A 21853-nucleotide genomic window follows, 5' to 3' on the forward strand; every position below is an offset into this window, starting at 1 on the left:
CCGCCTGGCCAAAGTTTCGTCCTCTGGTAACTTGCCCCGGTTCATATACGCCAAATATGGAACCGTCCAATCCGGAATAACATGAAGAGCCGCCACCAACTGAGCTTCCGAATCAGGAATAGCCAAATCCTCTTCACCAGGGAGCTTGACGGACGGATTATGCAGCACATCCAGGAAGACATTAGGTGGAACCGGTTTACGTTGGGAACCCAAGCGGCTTAAAGCGTCCGCCGCTTCATTCTTCCGCCGGTCTACATGATCCACCTGATAACCTTTGAAGTGACCTGCAACAATATCCACCTCACGACGATATGCCGCCATGAGTGGGTCCTTGGAGTCCCAAGTGCCGGACACTTGTTGAGCCACCAAGTCCGAGTCACCGAAGCACTTAACTCAGCTTAGGTTCATCTCCTTAGCCATCCGAAGACCATGGAGTAAGGCCTCATATTCAGCTGCATTGTTAGTGCAAGGGAACATTAAACGGAGAACATAACAAAACTTATCACCTCGTGGGGAAGTTAATACGACTCCAGCCCCCGAGCCCTCCAATTGCCTGGACCCATCAAAATGAATAGTCCAATAAGTATGATCCGGCTTCTCTTCTGGTGCTTGTAGTTCTGTCCAATCATTGATGAAATCCACAAGTGCCTGAGATTTGATCGCCGTTCGGGGTATGTATTTCAACCCGTGAGGCCCGAGCTCGATAGCCCACTTAGCAATCCGGCCAGTTGCTTCCCTGTTCTGGATTATGTCCCCCAAAGGAGCAGAGCTGACCACCGTGATGGGATGACCTTGAAAATATTGCTTAAGCTTCCGGCGGGCCATGAAAACTCCATACACCAACTTCTGCCAATGCGGGTACCTCTGCTTGGACTCAATAAGTACCTCACTGATATAGTAAACCGGCCATTGAACCAGATATTCCTTTCCGGCCTCCTTGCGCTCCACCACAATAGCCACGCTAATAGCCCGGGCGTTAGCTGCCACATATTGCAACAATGGCTCTTTGTCAACTGGAGCAGCGAGAACCGGCGGATTAGCCAGCTGCCGCTTTAAGTCCTCAAATGCTTCATTAGCGGCGTCACTCCAGACGAAGTTATCCGTTTTCTTCAGCATCTGATACAAAGGGATGGCCTTCTCGCCAAGGTGACTGATAAACCGGCTCAACACGGCAATCCGGCCTGCCAGGCGTTGAACATCATTGATACACTTCGGTTTGGCCAAAGAGGTAATGGCTTTGATCTTTTCCGGATTAGCTTCAATGCCCCTGTTAGACACCAAAAAGCCCAAGAGCTTGCCTGCCGGTACACCAAAAACGCAGTTGGCCGGATTAAGCATCATTTCATAAACCCGCAGGTTATCAAAGGTCTCCTTCAAGTCATCTATCAATGTCTCCTTCTGTCTAGATTTTACCACAATATCATCCACGTAAGCATGAACATTGCGGCCGATCTGATCATGAAGACAATTCTGCACACACCGCTGATAAGTCGCGTGGGCACTCTTGAGCCCAAAGGGCATAGACACATAACAGAAGGCTCCAAAAGGAGTTATGAAGGATGTCTTCTCCTGGTCCTTCAATGCCATTTTGATCTGATGATAACCAAAATATGCATCCAGAAAGCTCAAACGCTCGCAACCCGCCATAGCATCAATGATTTGATCAATACGCGGGAGAGCAAAAGGATCTGCTGGGCAAGCCTTGTTGAGATCTGTATAGTCTACACACATACGCCAAGTGCCATTCTTCTTAAGTACTAGCACCGGATTAGCCAACCACTCAGGATGAAACACTTCGATGATAAACCCAGCCGCCAAGAGCCTGGTAACTTCTTCTCCAATAGCCTTGCGTCTTTCTTCATTGAACCGGCGGAGAAATTGCTTGACCGGTTTATACTTGGGATCAACATTGAGAGTGTGCTCAGCGAGTTCTCTCGGTACACCTGGCATGTCAGAAGGCTTCCACACAAAGATGTGCCGATTCTCACGGATGAACTCGATGAGCGCGCTTTCCTATTTCGGATCCAAGTTAGCGCTGATGCTAAACTGCTTGGATGAATCGCCCGGAACGAAATCAACAAGCTTAGTCTCATCAGCTGATTTAAACTTCAAAGCCGGTTCATGCTCTATAGTTGGCTTTTTCAAAGAAGTCATATCCGCCGGATCAACATTGTCCTTGTAGAACTTCAATTCTTCCGTTGCACAAACCGACTCAGCATATGCCGCATCACCTTCTTCACACTCCAAAGCGATCTTGCGGCTCCCATGCACTGTTATAGTTCCCTTGTGACCCGGCATCTTGAGCTGCAGATAGACATAACAAGGTCGTGCCATAAAACTTAGCATAAGCTAGCCGTCCAAACAAGGCATGATACGGGCTTTTGATTTTCACCACTTCGAAGGTCAATGTTTCTGATCTCGAGTCATGCTCATCTCCGAAAGCCACCTCCAGAGCTATTTTACCAACAGGATATGCCGATTTACCAGGCACCACACCATGGAACACCGTATTGGACGGTTTAAGATTTTTATCTGTTAACCCCATGCGACGGAAAGTTTCGTAATAAAGGATATTGATACTACTCCCCCCATCCATGAGTACCTTAGTGAACTTATAACCTCCCACCTGAGGCGCCACCACCAATGCCAGATGACCCGGATTGTCAACCCGGGGTGGATGATCCTCTCTACTCCACACGATCGGCTGCTCAGACCAGCTCAAGTAACGGGGCACCGCCGGTTCAACGGAGTTCACTGCCCTCTTATGAAGCTTCTGATCGCGCTTGCACAAGCTAGTGGTGAAGACATGATACTGCCCACTATTCAACTGCTTTGGGTTGCTCTGATAACCCGACTGCTGCTGTTGTTGCTGATTGCCCTGATGATTATAACCACCTTGGTTGCCCTGATTGCCTTGATTGTTATGTCCACCCTGATTACCGTGGAAGCCTGAACCAGAATTGCCTCCACCATAACCTGGCCCATGAGATCCGGGGCCTGAACCGCCACCCGGTCCATGATCATACCGAAATAGAGCAGAATTTTTGAACTCCTGCATGATATAACAATCCTTCCAGAGGTGCATCGATGGTGTCTCCTTTGTTCCGTGCTTTGGGCAAGGCTAGTTCAACAGATAAGACAGGCGGTCCGGGTTAGGACTTGGCCCTCCACCACGCTGGGGCGGTTTACCCTTACGCCGCTGACCCTTGTCCTGCGCGTTGGTATTAGCCACAAAATCCAGATCCGCTTTACGCTTACCATTATTTCCATGACCCACCGGGTTATGCTACTGCCCCTTGGTATTGCCGCTCTTCTTTCCCTTCCCTGTCTTGTCCTCGTCGGACTCGGGATCCTTGGTACATCAGAGTCGGCATACTTCACCAGAGCAGCCATGAGAGTCCCCATGTCATTGCAGTGACGCTTGAGCCGTCCCAATTTCAACTTCAGTGGTGTAAACCGGCAATTGCCTTCCAACGTCAAAACGGCTGTATCAGCGTTGATGCGGTCTGATGAATGCAAGATTTGTGAAACCCGACGTACCCAATGGGTTGTTGATTCTCCTTCCTCCTGTACACAGGCAGCCAAGTCCACAATCGACATAGGCTGCTTGCACGTGTCTTTGAAATTTTGAATAAACCGGGCTCTCAGCTCGGCCCATGACCCAATGGAGTTAGCCGGCAAGTTTTTCAACCAAGTGCGAGCCGTTCCCTCCAACATCATGGTAAAGTATTTCGCACACACCGCATCGTCTACATCCAGCATCTCCATTGCCATCTCATAGCTTTCGACCCATGTCTCGGGGGATAAATTGGCGGTGTAATTCGGCACTTTGCGCGGGCCTTTGAAATCCTTGGGCAGGCGCACGTTACGCAGCGCTGGGACGAGACACGGTACTCCCAAAGAGCTGGAAGTAACTCCTGGCTCCACCGATGTGGTTGGACGAACCGGAGTAAGTTGACGGGCCTCGTGCTGTGCTGCTAACTCGGCCTCTCGACGAGCTCGAGCGCGATCCACCACATCCTGAGTATCACCTCCACCACCCACCGGGTTATGGCCACGGGGCGGATCACAGTTTCGCGCATTGCTTGACACGGTCGGTTCATCCATACGCCTGCTGTAGCTCCGGCTTGGGCGGGGAAGAGAATGGATCCTCTCGCGGCTATATGAATAAGCCTCCTGCTGAACCAAAGCTGTCTAAAGAAGCTCCCTAACCCGTCGCGTCTCGACTGCCACCGGAGACTCGCCTTCGATCGGGAGGGCCGCCAGCCGTGAAGCGGCAGCGACAATGTTGTCCATTGGGTTAGAGTAATGACCCGGTGGCGTTGGGACATGTTGTGCCACAATGTTGTTCCGGTGAGGCGGATCCACCAAACGTGGCTGAACCGGCGCCCTCGCTCCAGGTGCCTCCGCCCGGTTTACCACCGGCGGATTACTGGTCCCTGCTCCTGGGGTATTAAAGAGGTTCCTTGCTTCATAAACCGGCGGCAGACGAGATCGATACCTCCTTTTCAGGACATCGTTCGATGCACTCTGATCCAGCATAAGCCGGTAAGCCTGTCCATCCAATGCGGCCCGTTCCGCAGCCATCCTGGTATCCTCAGCTGCCAAGTCGGCTTTGGCCTGGGTGATCTGATCTTTCACCTTCGCTATTTCCGCATTATGTGCATCTTGATCCGCCGGGTTAACCTCCGCCATCAGCGTTGCCAAAGAGTCAAATAAATCAGATAGAACCTGAGCCGGCGGTCGCACAGGGCCTCCTGCCCCGACCGCTGTCGCTGCTGTTGATCCGGAAATCATCGCCGCTGCGATCGAAGAGTGGAGCGCTGGTTGTGTACCGGCCATGAAGATCGCAACCCGGTTTGGCAGATCAAAGGGGTCCGGAATACTGTCGCCATCGGAACAGCCCCCAATCCGGCCATCTTGCAACTGATACAACGACTCGGTCTCTCTGGTCGATGACTCGTCGCCGGAATAAACGATGGTTTCACCACCAGATTCCGATCTATCCTCAGATTCCCCTCTGTGGATGACTCCCACGAAGGCACGCTTCATGACAGGCTTAACCTGGGCAGATCTCGCATGCTGAGCCGTTTCAACGAGGTCGGTGCAGATGTTCGGCTCAGGGCCCGGTTCGCTGATATTGCCAATGAAAATGTGTATGGCACCGAAGGGGACCCGGGTACCCGTACTCTATTGAGCCGGCCTCGGGGCCCCAGCCTGCATCGTCGATGTAGAGCTTGCCACGACGACTCTTGGTCATCCGGCCCACAGCGCAGCCCTTGAGCCCTTCGAAGCTGCCCTCTAAGAACTCGAAACCATCTTGCGATAGCCCCACGGTGGGCGCCAACTGTCGTGGTTTTATCACGGCAGATGTCCTAAGGAAGGGACTTAGTCGTGGAGCTATCACTGCGGGTTAGCTTAAAGGGGTTAAAGCGGACAAGGGACGCAGAGAGTTTATACTGGTTCAGCCCCTTGCGGTGAAGGTAAAAGCCTAATCCAGTTGTTGTGGAATTGCTAGGGTTTCGATGACCAGGGAGCGAATACGCTTTGCCTGAGTCTCGAGTTGTTGTCTGTTGTCCTGAACCGCCGCCGGTTCGTCCCCTTATATACACGGGTTGACGCCCGTCGGTTTACAGAATCCCAAGGCCGGCTCATAAATGTGTCCGGCTCGGTATCTGCTCTTTCTATCTTACAACACAAGTTTACATACCCATACCGGTTTATGTCTACAAGCCTTGAACCGGCTTTGGGCCCTGGGCCTTCATAAAGCGTCACCGTCTTGTCTTCATGGGCTTCAGGTATAGTGAACCACTATGGGGTTAACCCGGCCTCTCCTGGCCGGTTTACGCCCAGTAGTAATATCCCCAACACATGTCTAGCCCCCAGACCATGAACAACCAGGTTATCGGAATTGTCCGAAGAGCTGTTGGGGGCATGTGGCTTTGATTCGCGAAAAGCTGGCTCCGACGCAGTTCTGCACCAAAGTATGGGCATCGACTTTGGCTGTGGGCCAGTAAAATCCGGCACGAAAGGCTTTGCTAACCAAAGCCTGAGCCCCTGCGTGGTGTCCGGCCATGTCGGCGTGGACCTCGGATAAGAGTTGTCGCCCTTCCTCCTCGGATATGCATCGCTGGAGTACTCCAGAGGTGCTCTTTTTATAGAGTTCTCCCTCGTGGATTTTGTAGGCTTTGGATTGTCGTACTAGGCGTCGTGCCTCTATTTGGACCTCGGGTAGTTCCTTGAGAATGAGGTAGGCAAGGAAAGGCTCGGTCCAAGGTGCTATGACAGCCAGCACTTCATGCACCGATGGTGTTTCTTCAATGACCGAGCCCCCGATAATCCTGTCGTCGGACTCAGTGTTCGGAAGCGGGTTTGATTTGCTACTAGCGCTGTTAGAGTCCTCGCTGTTTCCCTCCCACGTTACGGATGGTTTGAAAAACCTCTCCAAAAAAATTATCGGGGACTGGGTCACGCTTGGCGCCCATCCGAGCGAGGACGTCGGCTACTTGGTTGCTATCCCGCACCACATGGTGGAATTCTAGACCCTCGAAACGGGCCGAGATGCGTAGAACAGCGTTCCGATAAGACATCATTTTCATATCCTTGGCATCAAACTCGTCGTTGATCTGAGAGATTGCAAGGTTTGAATCTCCTCGTACCTCTAAACGTTGTATTCCCATTGATACCGCCATCCGAAGTCCATGTAATAATGCCTCATATTCGGCAGCGTTGTTAGAATCGGTATACATAATCTGCAGTACGTACCGAATAGTGTCTCCAGTGGGGGATGTTAGCAATACCCCAGCCCCTAATCCGGCTAGCATTTTCGAGCCATCAAAGTACATTGTCCAATGGGAGTATGTGATGTACTCCCGAGGGAGTTTGGCCTCTGTCCATTCTGCCACGAAATTGGCCAACACCTGCGATTTAATAGCTCAGCGCGGTTGGTAGGATATTTCGAAGGGTAGAAGCTCGATGGCCCATTTGGCTATTCGGCCCGTAGTGTCCCTGTTGTTGATAATGTCAATTAGGGGTACTTTGGATGCCACGGTGAATGAGCATTCCTGGAAATAATGTCGCAATTTGCGAGATGCCATGAAGATTGCCTAGGCTATCTTCTGGTAATGAGGGTATCTGGTCTTACATGGCATAAGAACCTCTGATACGTAATATACTGGACGTTGGACTTGAAGCTTGTGGCCCTCCATCACGCGTTCCACGACCAGTACCGCGCTGACCACTTGATTGGTGGCCGAAATGTATAACAGCACTGGTTCATTCAGACCGGGAGCTGCTAAGATGGGGTTGCTGGCCAGGAGAGTTTTGATCTCTTCCAAGGCTGCGGCTGCTTCTTTGGTCCATTTGAAGTCCTTTGTCTTCTTTAAGAGCTTGTATAATGGCAACGCTTTTTCTCCAAGGCGCGAGATAAACCGGCTAAGGGCTGCGACACACCCTGCCAGTCTTTGGACGTCCTGCAGCTCTGTTGGGATTTTCTGTTTTGACAATGCTTTGATTTTTGCCGGATTGGCCTCAATTCCGCGCTGCGAGACGGCAAACCCAAGCAGCTTTCTGGCTGGAACGCCGAAGACGCATTTTTCCGGATTGAGCCGAATACTATGTTGCCGAAGATTGTCAAATGTCTCTTGGAGGTTGCTCACAAGCTGACTTACGTGTTTAGTCTTGATGACTACGTCATCCACGTGTGCTTCCACTGTTTTACCAATCTGTTTTTCTAGACATGTTTGAATCATGCGGTGGTAAGTAGCCCCGGCATTTTTTAATCCGAACGGCATGGTGTTAAAGCAGAAGGGCCCGTAAGGTGTTATGAAGGCCGTTCGAGCCTAATCAGACTCCTTCATTTTTATCTGGTGGTACCCGGAATAGGCGTCCAAAAACACAGCGAATCGTGTCCCGCGGTTGCGTCGACGATCTGGTCGATGTGCGGTAGTGGGAAAGGATCCTTCGGGCATGCTTTGTTGAGATCTTTGAAATCCACACATAGCCGCCAGGATTTATCCTTCTTCGGTACCATGACAATGTTTGCCAACCAGTCCGGATGTTTGATGTCCTGAATAAAACCGGCTTCGAGCAATTTTGCCAGTTCTTCCCCCATAGCTTGACGCTTGGGTTCGGAAAATTGGCGCAGTATTTGCTTGACTGGCTTGAAGCCCTTTATTATATTTAGGCTATGCTCGGCTTTGCCGTGTGGGATGCCTAGCATGTCTGAAGGGTGCCAAGCAAATATATCCCAATTATCGTGGAGAAATTTGCACATAGCGGCGTCTATTTCGGGATCTAGATTAGCTCCGATGGTGACAGTTTTGTTCGGATCAGTCGGGTGCACCTGAAATTTGATGATTTCATCAGCAGGTTTGAATGATGTGGACTTTGGTCTTTTATCGAGAATGACGTCATCCTTGTCCACCGTGGAGCGTAGTGCTATTAGCTCTTCAGCTGCCAGTGCCTCGGACAATGCCTCAAGGGCGAGCATCGTTGTTTTCTTTTCGGCTCGGAGGGAGATGTCCGGGTTGCTTATTACGGTGATGACGCCGTTGGGACTTGGCATCTTCAGCTTCATGTACCCGTAGTGTGCTACTGCGTGAAATTGAGCAAAAGCATTATGCCCTAGAAGAGCATGGTAGCCGCTTTTGAAGGGCACTATGTGGAAGAGTAGCTCTTCGGAACGATAGTTTTCGGGCATGCCGAATACTACGTCCAAGGTGACAGAGCCGCTGCAGCGTGCTTCTTTCCCGGGAATAATGCCTCTGAAAGTAGTTGAACTATACTTGATGCGGGTTCTATCGAACTGCATTTTGTCCAATGTATCCTTGTAGATTAGGTTGAGCCCACTGCCACCGTCCATTAATACCTTTCTGAGTCGAAACCCTTCCACGATTGGGTCGAGGACTAGGGCCGTTGATAATCTGGTAGGACAGGAGTTCGGCTGGTCATCTTCCTCGAAAGTGATTGGGATATTGGACCAGGCGTCTGTGGGTTCCATGCGATGCACCTGTTCGAACTCCCGAAGGGCTCGTTTTCTCTAATTGCTTGACACATAGGTCTCGTAGATCATGCAGATCTCGTCGTCACCGGGGGGTGGTGTGTGCCTCCTTGCGGGTGAGGGGCACTCGAGGATGTCTTCGCCACTTTTGGCTACCTGTCAAACTACCCAACAAGCCCGAAAGTTGTGAGTGGGGCTTGTGTTGGGTAAGACAAAATGTATGGGGCAGGGGCTATCCATCAACTCGTTAAACACCGATTTGTGACCTGGTGAGGATTTCTTTCTCTTTTCGGATGGCTCATGCTTACAGAGCCGCCGAGACAAGGTTCGCTTATCTCGGGTTGGCCTGAGCGATTCAGCTGTAACCGAATGCAGTTGATACTGCTGCGCCTGCCAGGCGTCTTCCATAACGCAATATTTGCCAACTAAGTCATACAGCTCATCGAAGGTCTGGACATGTCGGCGGGCGAGGGCGTTAAGTAAGCCATCGTCATTGGAGTTATAACGGAAGGTGGCGAGGACTTCGGCATCGCGGCAGTTTGGTATTATCCAAAATTGCCGAACTGTTTCGCCGGTTTGTTGTTTTACGTATGCCAAATCCCAGACGTCGGGTTGTCCCGAATTATCCAAGCAGTACTCGACGTGGGGGCGGGTGGGATTGAGAATTTCATCCCTAGAGGACGTGAGTCCGGTCCATCGTGTGTCGTATCCTGTGCCGCAGCCAGACTGCCCGATCGTGCCTCCAGGGCATGTTCGGGTTCGACCTGCGGGTGAGCGGCGGAAAATTCCTCAGGGTTTTCTTCGGCCCGTGTATTCGGAGCATGACGCTCGGGCGAGGAAACGTATTCTCCTGCGGATTCTTCAACAGACGCAACTAGGAGAGAGTCTCGCGGGGTGTAAATTACCCTATCGTCAGGTCTGATCCCAATCTGATCATAGATTGAGATCGGGCCGTCATCCAGACCCATAGCCTGGATCCGATCCAAGATCGCATTTCAATACACCACATCGGTTGGATCCATCTTCTTAGCATCTTCGGGGTTAAACCGAAGATGATCCGTTCTCGGGGTGACCAAAGTTGTCCCAGAGTTCGGGTCGTCGAGTCAGGGTGGGGAGATCGGATCTAAACTCTCGATCGGGGCCGTGTGCGAACATGCCTCTTTTGTAAGGAGGGCTGTTTGACCTGACGTCGTAGTGCCGGGGGAACAGGCCGGCTCCGAGGGAGCCGAAATTCCGGTCAGGACAATATCGCCCCTAGAATCGGTGACGTATTCCAAATTTCAGAAGCGGATCTCGTAATTCGGCGCGAAGCCGTCGACCCGCCCTAAGTGGCCGGTAGAATTGGCGTGCAGCACCACACTCCCGAACGCAAAAAGTTGTCCGGGGGTGGAGACGTCCGTGCCGCGTACGCCCTTGCCGAAGATCAGACGGACCATTGGCTTAGATTGATCCACAGAGGAACTCTCAGTTAAAGCACCAATGTCGGTGTTAAAACCGGCAGATCTCGGGTAGGGGGTCCCGATCTGTGGATTGTAAGCTAATGGTGTAAGGAGGACGAAGGAGACGATGTTTACCCAGGTTCGGGCCCTCTCGAAGAGGTAAAACCCTACGTCCTGCTCTTATTGTATTGATGATGATGTATGGAGTACAGAGTTGATCTACCTCGAGATCTATGTCTAAACCGTAAGGTGTAGTTGTGTATATCCTCTACTATGGATACACATATACACAAACCCTAGGTTACATGGTCGGTTCGCCCCGATCGGCCTCTACTTGCCTAGCACGTTTGGTCTTCACGAGAGTCCTCCAAGAGGTCCCGAGTGGGCCTACTATGTCAGGTTCGGTCCAGCCCATGCCATACGCCGAGGACCCCCCAATGCAGGACTCCCTCACCCAGGCCGTCAAGCGCCTCAAGGGCCTGGTCAACCTTTCCTCCTCCTCCACCTCATCCGACGACTACGGCTCCTCCTCCTCCTCCGACGACGACGACCATCCACCAGCCGCTGACGGGTACAGCAACGCCGGCGACCGCTAGGGGAAAAGGCTGGCCCGGAAGTGGTGATTTAAGTTTTTATTTCAAGTTTTAGATGTAGTTTCAATTTGTCCGTCGTTTATGTGAACCGTGGTGGATGTTTTGGTGAACTTTGCTGCTATTTGCTATGTCCTATTGCTAGGTCCGGAGGTTGATCTACGTACTTTGATCCACGTTGCATGATCTAGTATGGAAATATGGGTTCGGATATGAAAGATACGGATGTGAACGGAGTACCCGGTCACTGTCCGCGGGGCGGATTTGCCAGTCCGACTATAGATGCTCTTATGGACTAAAGTTTTAGAACTCCCGAGGGCACCTGCACGGTTTCAAATCCGCATCTAGAATAGAAGGCAGATCGCACGTATTGTTGAGTGTGATTTAAAGTTGTCGTGCTGGCTTATTTTTGTGTAAAATAACTCGGCCGACGTCCGAACTTTGGGACCGGAGGAAAGATGCCGACTGCACACAATAACACTTGCCGACTACATCGAATAGTATATGTTCGCTTTCCACGGGAGGAATCCCATATGTGAGGGAAGCACCAGAAAACTCCAAGGACCAAACAGAGACACGTCTGTCTGAGCTGGGGATATGTGCGGGTGCAGCGCTTCCCCCGTGCAAAAGTGCAACGCGGCTGTCAACCACTGCTACGCGTACAGCGCCACGCGTCCTCGGCGCAGAGCCTCTATATATTCCACCCACGGGCGCGATGCCTCCTCCTCCATCACCAGCAGCTAGATCATTCGTCCACCATAGCCGGTAACAGAGCTCGGTCGACAGGCACAGATTCAGCTAGGAGGAGAGCAGGAGCTAGGTAGCCATGGCCGTCCTGCGCGCCCTCACCCGCGCCCTGGAGGACCTGGCCCACGCCCTGGTCGCCGTCGTCCGCGCCCTTGCCGACCTGGCCAGCCGCATGACCCACGCCAGCGCCCGCGCCTTGCCCAACGCCATAAGCCGTGCCATCGGCGCCTGATTTGTATACCCTCCGGCGGTACCTCTGCACCGGATCGTCGCTCTTCGTTAGAGGTACTCCACCGAAAGAGAGTGGTTCGGCCGCATGCGGCCCTTCTCATCGTTATTGAGACAATCGGGCATGTTGAGTGTGATTTAAAGTTGTCGTGCTGGCTTATTTTTCTTGTAATAATAATATAATAACTCGGCCGACATCCGAACGTTTGGGACCGCAGGAAGATGCCGACTGCACAGAATAATACACTTGCCGACTACTTTTTTTTTTAAGGTGAACCGCCCACTCTAGGCATTTTATTCATCATATCGGCGGTCTACATCCGATTGCACTAAGGCAACCAAGAAATCAGGGATTACATTGAAAGAGATTACATTTAAGCTACTAGATAAACCCTCATTTGCACAGCGATGCGCAACAACATTAGCATCCCTTCTAGTGTAAACAATGTCAAATCCCTGGAAATTCGAGAGGAAAGACTTGATCTCTCTCAAGACATGGCCTCCAACAGAGCTGATGTCTCCATTCTTCCACTCATTCCTGATGACCTGACAGTCAGTTTCAATCAGGATATTCGGACATCCATTATCCCTTGCTAGCAAAACTGCTTCACGAACAGCCAGTAATTCTGCAACATACGCATCGGTGACCCCTGGGAACTTCGAGCAACGGCCAGCCACAAAGGTTCCCAGATGATCACGAGCCACAACTCCTAAAGAAGATCTTCTCTCACTTACATCCACTGCAGCATCCGTGTTTATTTTGATAGTCCCTGCTGCCGGTGGATGCCACTTTGCCTTACCGAGAGTAACACCCGAGCTTGGCATGCCCGGCACATGCAGTGCTTGAATCAGTTCCTGAATGAGATCCATAGACCGTGAAGGCTGGAACTTTATTTCCTCATGTGTGTATTTATTCCTGCTGCTCCAAATGGCCCACATAACTGAGATTGCAATCGCTGCTTTGTCTTTGCTCATGAAGTTTCCATCCAGAAGATCTCTCGACCACGTCAATGGGTGCAGCTGTGGTAGTTTGAGATCGAAAAATCCATCTGCTTCCCTCCAGAACAACAGAGCATGCTCACATTTGATTAAAGCATGGTACAGAGACTCATCATCATGACCAGTTGACCACACATTGGGCAAATAGCATGATCGCTAATGTGCCTCCTGCATAACTCGCCGTAAGAAGGGAGAAAGCCCTTCACCACTCTCCACCAGAACACCCTTATCTTAGGTTGGACATGTAGCTTCCAAAGAGCTTTCCAAGTAGGTTCCCCAAGCGAAGAGCTACTAGCACGGTCTGTTGGGGATCGTTGCAGAAATTAAAAAAAATTCTACGCATCACCAAAATCAATTTATGGAGAGACTAGCAACGAGAGAGAGGGGAGTGTATCTTCATAATCTTGAAGATCGCGATGCGGAAGCGTTACAAGAACGCGGATGAAGTAGTCGTACTCGTAGCGATTCAGATCGCGGTTGATTCCGATCTAAGCGCCGAACGACGGCGCCTCCGCGTTCAACACACGTACAACCCGGGGACGTCTCCTCCTTCTTAATCCAGCAAGGAGCAAGGGGGGAGGAGAAGTTGAGGGAGAGCTCCGGCAGCATGACGGCGTGGTGACGGTGGAGCTCGTGGTTCTCCGGCAGAGCTTCGCAAGCGCTACGGAGGAGGAGAAGGTGTAGGAAGGGGGGAGGGCTGCGCCAGGAGAAGGGGTGCGGTTGCCCTCCCCCCCTATTTATAGGGGGAAGGGGCCGCCCCCCTAGATCCATCTAGAGGGGGGCGGCGGCCCCTCGGGGGGGGGGGGCAGCGGCCCCTTAGGGTTTCCAACTAGGGGGGCGCCCGCCCCCGCGGGGGGCAGTGGCCCCCTAGGGTTTCCAACCCTAGGCGCCTTGGGCCCTTGGGGGGGCGCACCAGCCCACTAAGGGGCTGGTTCCCACCCAACTACAGTCCATTAGGTCCTTCGGGGCAGGTGGACCCTCCCGGTGGACCCCCGGAACCCCTTCAGTGGTCCCGGTATAATACCGATAAACCCCGAAACCTTTCCGGTGACTGAAACTGGACTTCCCATATATAAATCTTCACCTCCGGACCATTTTGGAACTCCTCGTGACGTCCGGGATCTCATCCGGGACTCTGAATAACTTTCGGTAACCACATACAATTCCCATTACAACTCTAGCGTCACCGAACCTTAAGTGTGTAGACCCTACGGGTTCGGGAACTATGCAGACATGACCGAGACATCTCTCCGACCAATAACCAACAGCGGGATCTGGATACCCATGTTGGCTCCCACATGTTCCACGATGATCTCATCGGATGAACCACAATGTCAAGGATTCAATCAATCCCGTATACGATTCCCTTTGTCGACCGGTATAGCACTTGTCCGAGATTCGATCGTCGGTATACCGATACCTTGTTCAATCTCGTTACAGCAAGTCTCTTTACTCGTTCCGTAACACATCATCCCGTGACCAACCCCTTAGTCACATTGAGCTCATTACGATGATGTCTTACCGAGTGGGCCTAGAGATACCTCTCCGTCATACGGAGTGACAAATCCCAGTCTCGATTCGTGCCAACCCAACAGATACTTTCGGGGATACCCGTAGTGTACCTTTATAGTCACCCAGTTACGTTGTGACGTTTGGCACACCCAAAGTACCCTTACGGTATCCGGGAGTTGCACAATCTCATGGTCTAAGGAAAAGATACTTGACATTAGAAAAGCTTTAGCAGACGAAATACACGATCTTGTGCTATGCTTAGGATTGGGTCTTGTCCATCACATCATTATCCTAATGATGTGATCCCGTTATCAATGACATCATATGTCCATGGTTAGGAAACCGTAACCATCTATTGATCAACGACCTAGACAACTAGAGGCTCACTAGGGACATGTTGTGGTCTATGTATTCACACATGTATTACGATTTTCGGATAACACAATTATAGCATGAACAATAGACAATTATCATGAACAAGGAAATATAATAATAACCATTTTATTATTGCCTCTAGGGCATATTTCCAACAGTCTCCCACTTGCACTAGAGTCAATAACCTAGTTACATTGTGATGAATCGAACACCCATAGAGTTCTGGTGTTGATCATGCATTGCACGTGGAAGAGGTTTAGTCAACGGATCTGCGACATTCAGGTCCGTATGCACTTTACAAATCTCTATGTCTCCATCTTGAACATTTTCACGAATGGAGTTGAAGCGACGCTTGATATGCCTGGTCTTCTTATGAAACCTGGGCTCCTTGGCAAGGGCAATAACTCCAGTGTTGTCACAGAAGAGAGTCATCGGGTCCGACGCATTGGGAATGACTCCTAGGTCAGTAATGAACTCCTTCATCCAGATTGCTTCATGTGCTGCCTCCGAGGCTGCCATGTACTCCGCTTCACATGTAGATCCCGCCATGATGCTTTGCTTGCAACTGCACCAGCTGACTGCCCCACCATTCAAAATATACACGTATCCGGTTTGTGACTTGAAGTCATCCAGATCTGTGTCGAAACTAGAATCGACGTAACCCTTTACGACGAGCTCTTCGTCACCTCCATAAACGAGAAACATATCCTTAGTCCTTTTCAGGTACTTCGGAATATTCTTGACCGCTGTCCAGTGTTCCATGCCGGGATTACTTTGGTTCCTTCCTACCAAACTTATGGCAAGGTTTACATCAGGTCTGGTACACAGCATGGCATACATAATAGACCCTATGGCCGAGGCATAGGGTATGACACTCATCTTTTCTCTATCTTCTGCCGTGGTCGGGCATTGAGCCGTGCTCAATCTCACACCTTGCAATACAGGCAAGAACCCCTTCTTGGACTGATCCATATTGAACTTCTTCAATATCTTGTCAAGGTACGTGCTTTGTGAAAGACCAATGAGGCGTCTCGATCTATCTCTATAGATCTTGATGCCTAATATGTAAGCAGCTTCTCCAAGGTCCTTCATTGAAAAACACTTATTCAAGTAGGCCTTTATGCTTTCCAAGAGTTCTATATCATTTCCCATCAATAGTATGTCATCCATATATAATATGAGAAATACTACAGAGCTCCCACTCACTTTCTTGTAAACACAGGTTCTCCATAAATCTGCGTAAACCCAAACGCTTTGATCATCTCATCAAAATGAATGTTCCAACTCCGAGATGCTTGCACCAGCCCATAGATCGAGCGTTGGAGCTTGCATACCTTGTCAGCATTCTTAGGATCGACAAAACCTTCCGGCTGCATCATATACAATTCTTCCTTAAGGAAACCATTAAGGAATGCCGTTTTGACGTCCATTTGCCATATCTCATAATCATAGCATGCGGCAATTGCTAACATGATTCGGACAGATTTCAGCTTCGCTACGGGTGAGAAGGTCTCATCGTAGTCAACCCCTTGAACTTGTCGATAACCCTTAGCGACAAGCCGAGCCTTATAGATGGTTACATTACCATCCGCGTCTGCCTTCTTCTTAAAGATCCATTTATTTTCTATGGCTCGCCGATCATCGGGCAAGTCAGTCAAAGTCCATACTTCGTTTTCATACATGGATCCTATCTCGGATTTCATGGCTTCAAGCCATTTGTCAGAATCCGGGCCCGCCATTGCTTCGTCATAGTTCGAAGGTTCACCGTTGTCTAACAACATGATTTCCAGGACAGGGTTGCCGTACCACTCTGGTGTGGAACGTGTCCTTGTGGACCTACGAAGTTCAGTAGCAACTTGATCTGAAGTTTCATGATCATCATCATTAACTTCCTCTCTAGTCGGTGCAGGCACCACAGAAACATTTTCTTGAGCTGCGCTACTCTCCGGTTCAAGAGGCAATACTTCATCAAGTTCTACTTTCCTCCCACTTACTTCTTTCGAGAGAAACTCTTTCTCTAGAAAGGGTCCATTCTTGGCAACAAAGATCTTGCCTTCGGATCTGAGGTAGAAGATATACCCAATAGTTTCCTTAGGGTATCCTATGAAGACGCATTTTTCCGATTTGGGTTCGAGCTTTTCAGGTTGAAGTTTCTTGACATAAGCATCGCATCCCCAAACTTTCAGAAACGACAGCTTAGGTTTCTTCCCAAACCACAATTCATATGGTGTCGTCTCAACGGATTTCGACGGAGCCCTATTTAAAGTGAATGCGGCAGTCTCTATAGCATAACCCCAAAATGATAGCGGTAGATCGATAAGAGACACCATAGATCGCACCATATCCAATAGAGTGCGATTACGACATTCAGACACACCATTACGCTAAGGTGTTCCAGGCGGCGTGAGTTGTGAAACGATTCCACATTTCCTTAAGTGCGTGCCAAATTCGTGACTCAAATATTCCCCTCCACTATCTGATCGTAAGAACTTTATTTTCCTGTCACGTTGATTCTCAACCTCACTCTGAAATTCTTTGAACTTTTCAAAGGTCTCAGACTTGTGTTTCATCAAGTAGACATACCCATATCTACTTAAGTCATCAGTGAGGGTGAGGACATAACGATAACCACCACGATCCTCAACACTCATTGGACCGCACACATCAGTACGTATGATTTCCAATAAGTTGGTTGCTCGCTCCATTGTTCCGGAGAACGGAGTCTTGGTCATTTTGCCCATGAGGCATGGTTCGCATGTGTCAAATGATTCATAATCAAGAGACTCCAAAAGTCCATCTGCATGGAGTTTCTTCATGCGTTTGACACCAATGTGACCAAGGCGGCAGTGCCACAAGTATGTGGGACTATCATTATCAACCTTACATCTTTTGGCATTCACACTATGAATATGTGTAACATCACGTTCGAGATTAAACAAAAATAAACCATTGACCAGTGGGGCATGACCATAAAACATATCTCTCATATGAATGGAACAACCATTATTCTCGGATTTAAATGAGTAGCCATCTCGCATTAAACGAGATCCAGATACAATGTTCATGCTCAAAGCTGGTACTAAATAACAATTATTGAGGTTTAAAACTAATCCCGTGGGTAGATGTAGAGGTAGCATGCCGACGGCGATCACATCGACCTTGGAACCATTTCCGACGCACATCGTCACCTCGTCCTTCGCCAGTCTCCGCTTATTCCGCAGCTCCTGTTTTGAGTTACAAATATGAGCAACCGCACCGGTATCAAATACCCAGGAGCTACTACGAGCGCTGGTTAGGTACACATCAATAATATGTATATCACATATACCTTTGGTATTGCCGGCCTTCTTATCCGCTAAGTACTTGGGGCAGTTCCGCTTCTAGTGACCGTTTCCCTTGCAATAAAAGCACTCAGTCTCAGACTTGGGTCCATGCTTTGGCTTCTTCCCGGCAACTGGCTTACCTGGCGCGGCAACTCCCTTGCCGTCCTTCTTGAAGTTCTTCTTACCCTTGCCTTTCTTCAACTTAGTGGTTTTATTCACCATCAACACTTGATGTTCCTTTTTGATCTCCACCTCCGCTGATTTCAGCATTGAATATACCTCAGGAATGGTCTTTTCCATCCCCTGCATATTGAAGTTCATCACAAAGCTCTTGTAGCTAGGTGGGAGCGACTGAAGGATTCTGTCAACGACCGCATCATCCGGGAGATGAACTCCCAGCTGAGATAAGCGGTTGTGCAACCCAGACATTTTGAGTATGTGCTCGCTGACAGAACTATTCTCCTCCATCTTACAACTGTAGAACTTGTCGGAGACTTCATATCTCTCGACCCGGGCATGAGCTTGGAAAACCATTTTCAGCTCTTAGAACATCTCATATGCTCTGTGCTGCTCAAAACGCTTTTGGAGCCCCGGTTCTAAGCTGTAAAGCATGCTGCACTGAACCAGGGAGTAATCATCACTACGCGACTGCCAAGCGTTCATAACGTCTTGAGTTGCTGGGAAAATAGGTGCATCACCTAGCGGTACTTCAAGGACATATGCTTTCTTGGCAGCTATGAGGATAATCCTTAGGTTACGGACCCAGTCCGTGCAGTTGCTACCATCGTCTTTCAGCTTGGTTTTCTCTAGGAACGCGTTGAAGTTGAGGGCAACATTAGCGTGGGCCATTTGATCTACAAGACATATTGCAAAGTTTTAGACTATGTTCATGATAATTAAGTTCATCTAATCAAATTATTTAATGAACTCTCACTCAGATAGACATCCCTCTAGTCATCTAAGTGATACATGATCCGAGTCAACTAGGTCGTGTCCGATCATCACGTGAGACGGACTAGTCATCATCGGTGAACATCTTCATGTTGATCGTATCTTCTATACGACTCATGTTCGAACGTTAGAACCTATCACACCCGATCATCACGTGGTACTTCGGAACAACGGACCTTAGCAACAGTGCACAGTTAGGGGGAACACAATTCTTGATATTTTAATGAGGGATAATCTTATTTATGCTACCGTCGTTCTAAGCAAATAAGATGTAAAAACATGATAAACATCACATGCAATCAAAAAGTGACATGTTATGGCCAATATCATTTTGCTCCTTTTGATCTCCATCTTCGGAGCGCCATGATCATCATCGTCACCGGCATGACACCATGATCTCCATCATCGTGTCTTCATGAAGTTGTCTCGTCAACTATTACTTCTACTACTATGGCTAACGGTTTAGCAATAAAGTAAAGTAATTACATGACGTTTATGTTGACACACAGGTCATAAATAAATTAAGACAACTCCTATGGCTCCTGCCGGTTGTCATACTCATCGACATGCAAGTCGTGATTCCTATTACAAGAACATGATCAATCTCATACATCACATATATCATTCATCACGTCCTTTTGGCCATATCACATCACACGGCATATGCTGCAAAAACAAGTTAGACGTCCTCTAATTGTTGTTGCAAATTTTTACGTGGCTGCTATAGGTTTCTTAGCAAAAACGTTTCTTACCTACGCCAAAAGCACAACGTGATATGCCAATTTCTATTTACCCTTCATAAGGACCCTTTTCATCGAATTCGATCCGACTAAAGTGGGAGAGACAGACACCCGCTAGCCACCTTATGCAACTAGTGCATGTCAGTCGGTGGAACCTGTCTCACATAAGCGTACGTGTAAGGCCGCTTCATCCACGATGCCGCCGAATCAAGATAAGACTAGTAACGGCAAGTAAATTGACAAAATCGACGCCCACAACAACTTGTGTTCTACTCGTGCATAGAAACTACGCATAGACCTAGCTCATGATGCCACCGTTGGGGATCGTTGCAGAAATTAAAAAAAATTCTACGCATCGCCAAGATCAATCTATGGAGAGACTAGCAACAAGAGAGAGGGGAGTGCATCTTCATACCCTTGAAGATCGTGATGCGGAAGCGTTACAAGAACGCGGATGAAGGAGTCGTACTCGTAGCGATTCAGATCGCGGTTGATTCCGATCTAAGCATCGAATGACGGCGCCTCCGCGTTCAACACACGTACAACCCGGGGACGTCTCCTCCTTCTTGATCCAGCAAGGGGGGAGGAGAAGTTGAGGGAGAGCTCCGGCAGCACGACGGCGTGGTGGCGGTGGAGCTCGTGGTTCTCCGGCACAGCTTCGCTAAGCGCTACGAAGGAGGAGAAGGTGTAGGAAGGGGGAGGGCTGCGCCAGGAGAAGGGGTGCGGTTGCCCTCCCACCCCCCACTATTTATAGGGGGAAGGGGAGAGGGGGCCGGCCCCCTAGATCCATCTAGAGGGGGGCGGCGGCCCCTCGGGGGGGGGGGCAGCGGCCCCCTTAGGGTTTCCAACTAGGGGGCGCCCGCCCCCGCGGGGGGCAGCGGCCCCTAGGGTTTCCAACCCTAGGCGCCTTGTGTTGGAAATATGCCCTAGAGGCAATAATAAATGGTTATTATTATATTTCTTTGTTCATGATAATCGTCTATTATTCATGCTATAATTGTATTGTCCGGAAATCGTAATACATGTGTGAATGCATAGACCACAACGTGTCCCTAGTAAGCCTCTAGTTGACTAGCTCGTTGATCAACAGATAGTCATGGTTTCCTGACTATGGACATTGGATGTCGTTGATAACGGGATCACATCATTAGGAGAATGATGTGATGGACAAGACCCAATCCTAAGCATAGCATAAAAGATCGTGTAGTTTCGTTTGCTAGAGCTTTTCCAATGTCAAGTATCTTTTCCTTAGACCATGAGATCGTGCAACTCCCGGATACCGTAGGAGTGCTTTGGGTGTGCCAAACGTCACAACGTAACTGGGTGACTATAAAGGTGCACTACGGGTATCTCCGAAAGTGTCTGTTGGGTTGGCACGGATCGAGACTGGGATTTGTCACTCCGTGTGACGGAGAGGTATCTCTGGGCCCACTCGGTAATGCATCATCATAATGACCTCTATGTGACTAAGGCGTTGGTCACGGGATCATGCATTGTGGTACGAGTAAAGAGACTTGCTGGTAACGAGATTGAACAAGGTATTGGGATACCGACGATCGAATCTCGGGCAAGTAACATACCGATTGACAAAGGGAATTGCATACGGGATTGATTGAATCCTCGACAATGTGGTTCATCCGATGAGATCATTGTGGAACATGTGGGAGCCAACATGGGTATCCAGATCCCACTGTTGGTTATTGACCGGAGAGGCATCTCGGTCATGTCTGCATGTCTCCCGAACCCGTAGGGTCTACACACTTAAGGTTCGGTGACGCTAGGGTTGTAGAGATATGTGTATGCGGAAACCCGAAAGTTGTTCGGAGTCCCAGATGAGATCCCGGACGTCACGAGAGGTTCCGGAATGGTCCGGAGGTGAAGAATTATATATAGGAAGTCAAGTTTCGGCCACCGGGAAAGTTTCGGGGGTTACCGGTATTGTACCGGG

The sequence above is a fragment of the Aegilops tauschii genome, chromosome 5, assembly GCF_002575655.3.
Source record: "Aegilops tauschii subsp. strangulata cultivar AL8/78 chromosome 5, Aet v6.0, whole genome shotgun sequence".
NCBI lineage: Eukaryota > Viridiplantae > Streptophyta > Magnoliopsida > Poales > Poaceae > Aegilops > Aegilops tauschii.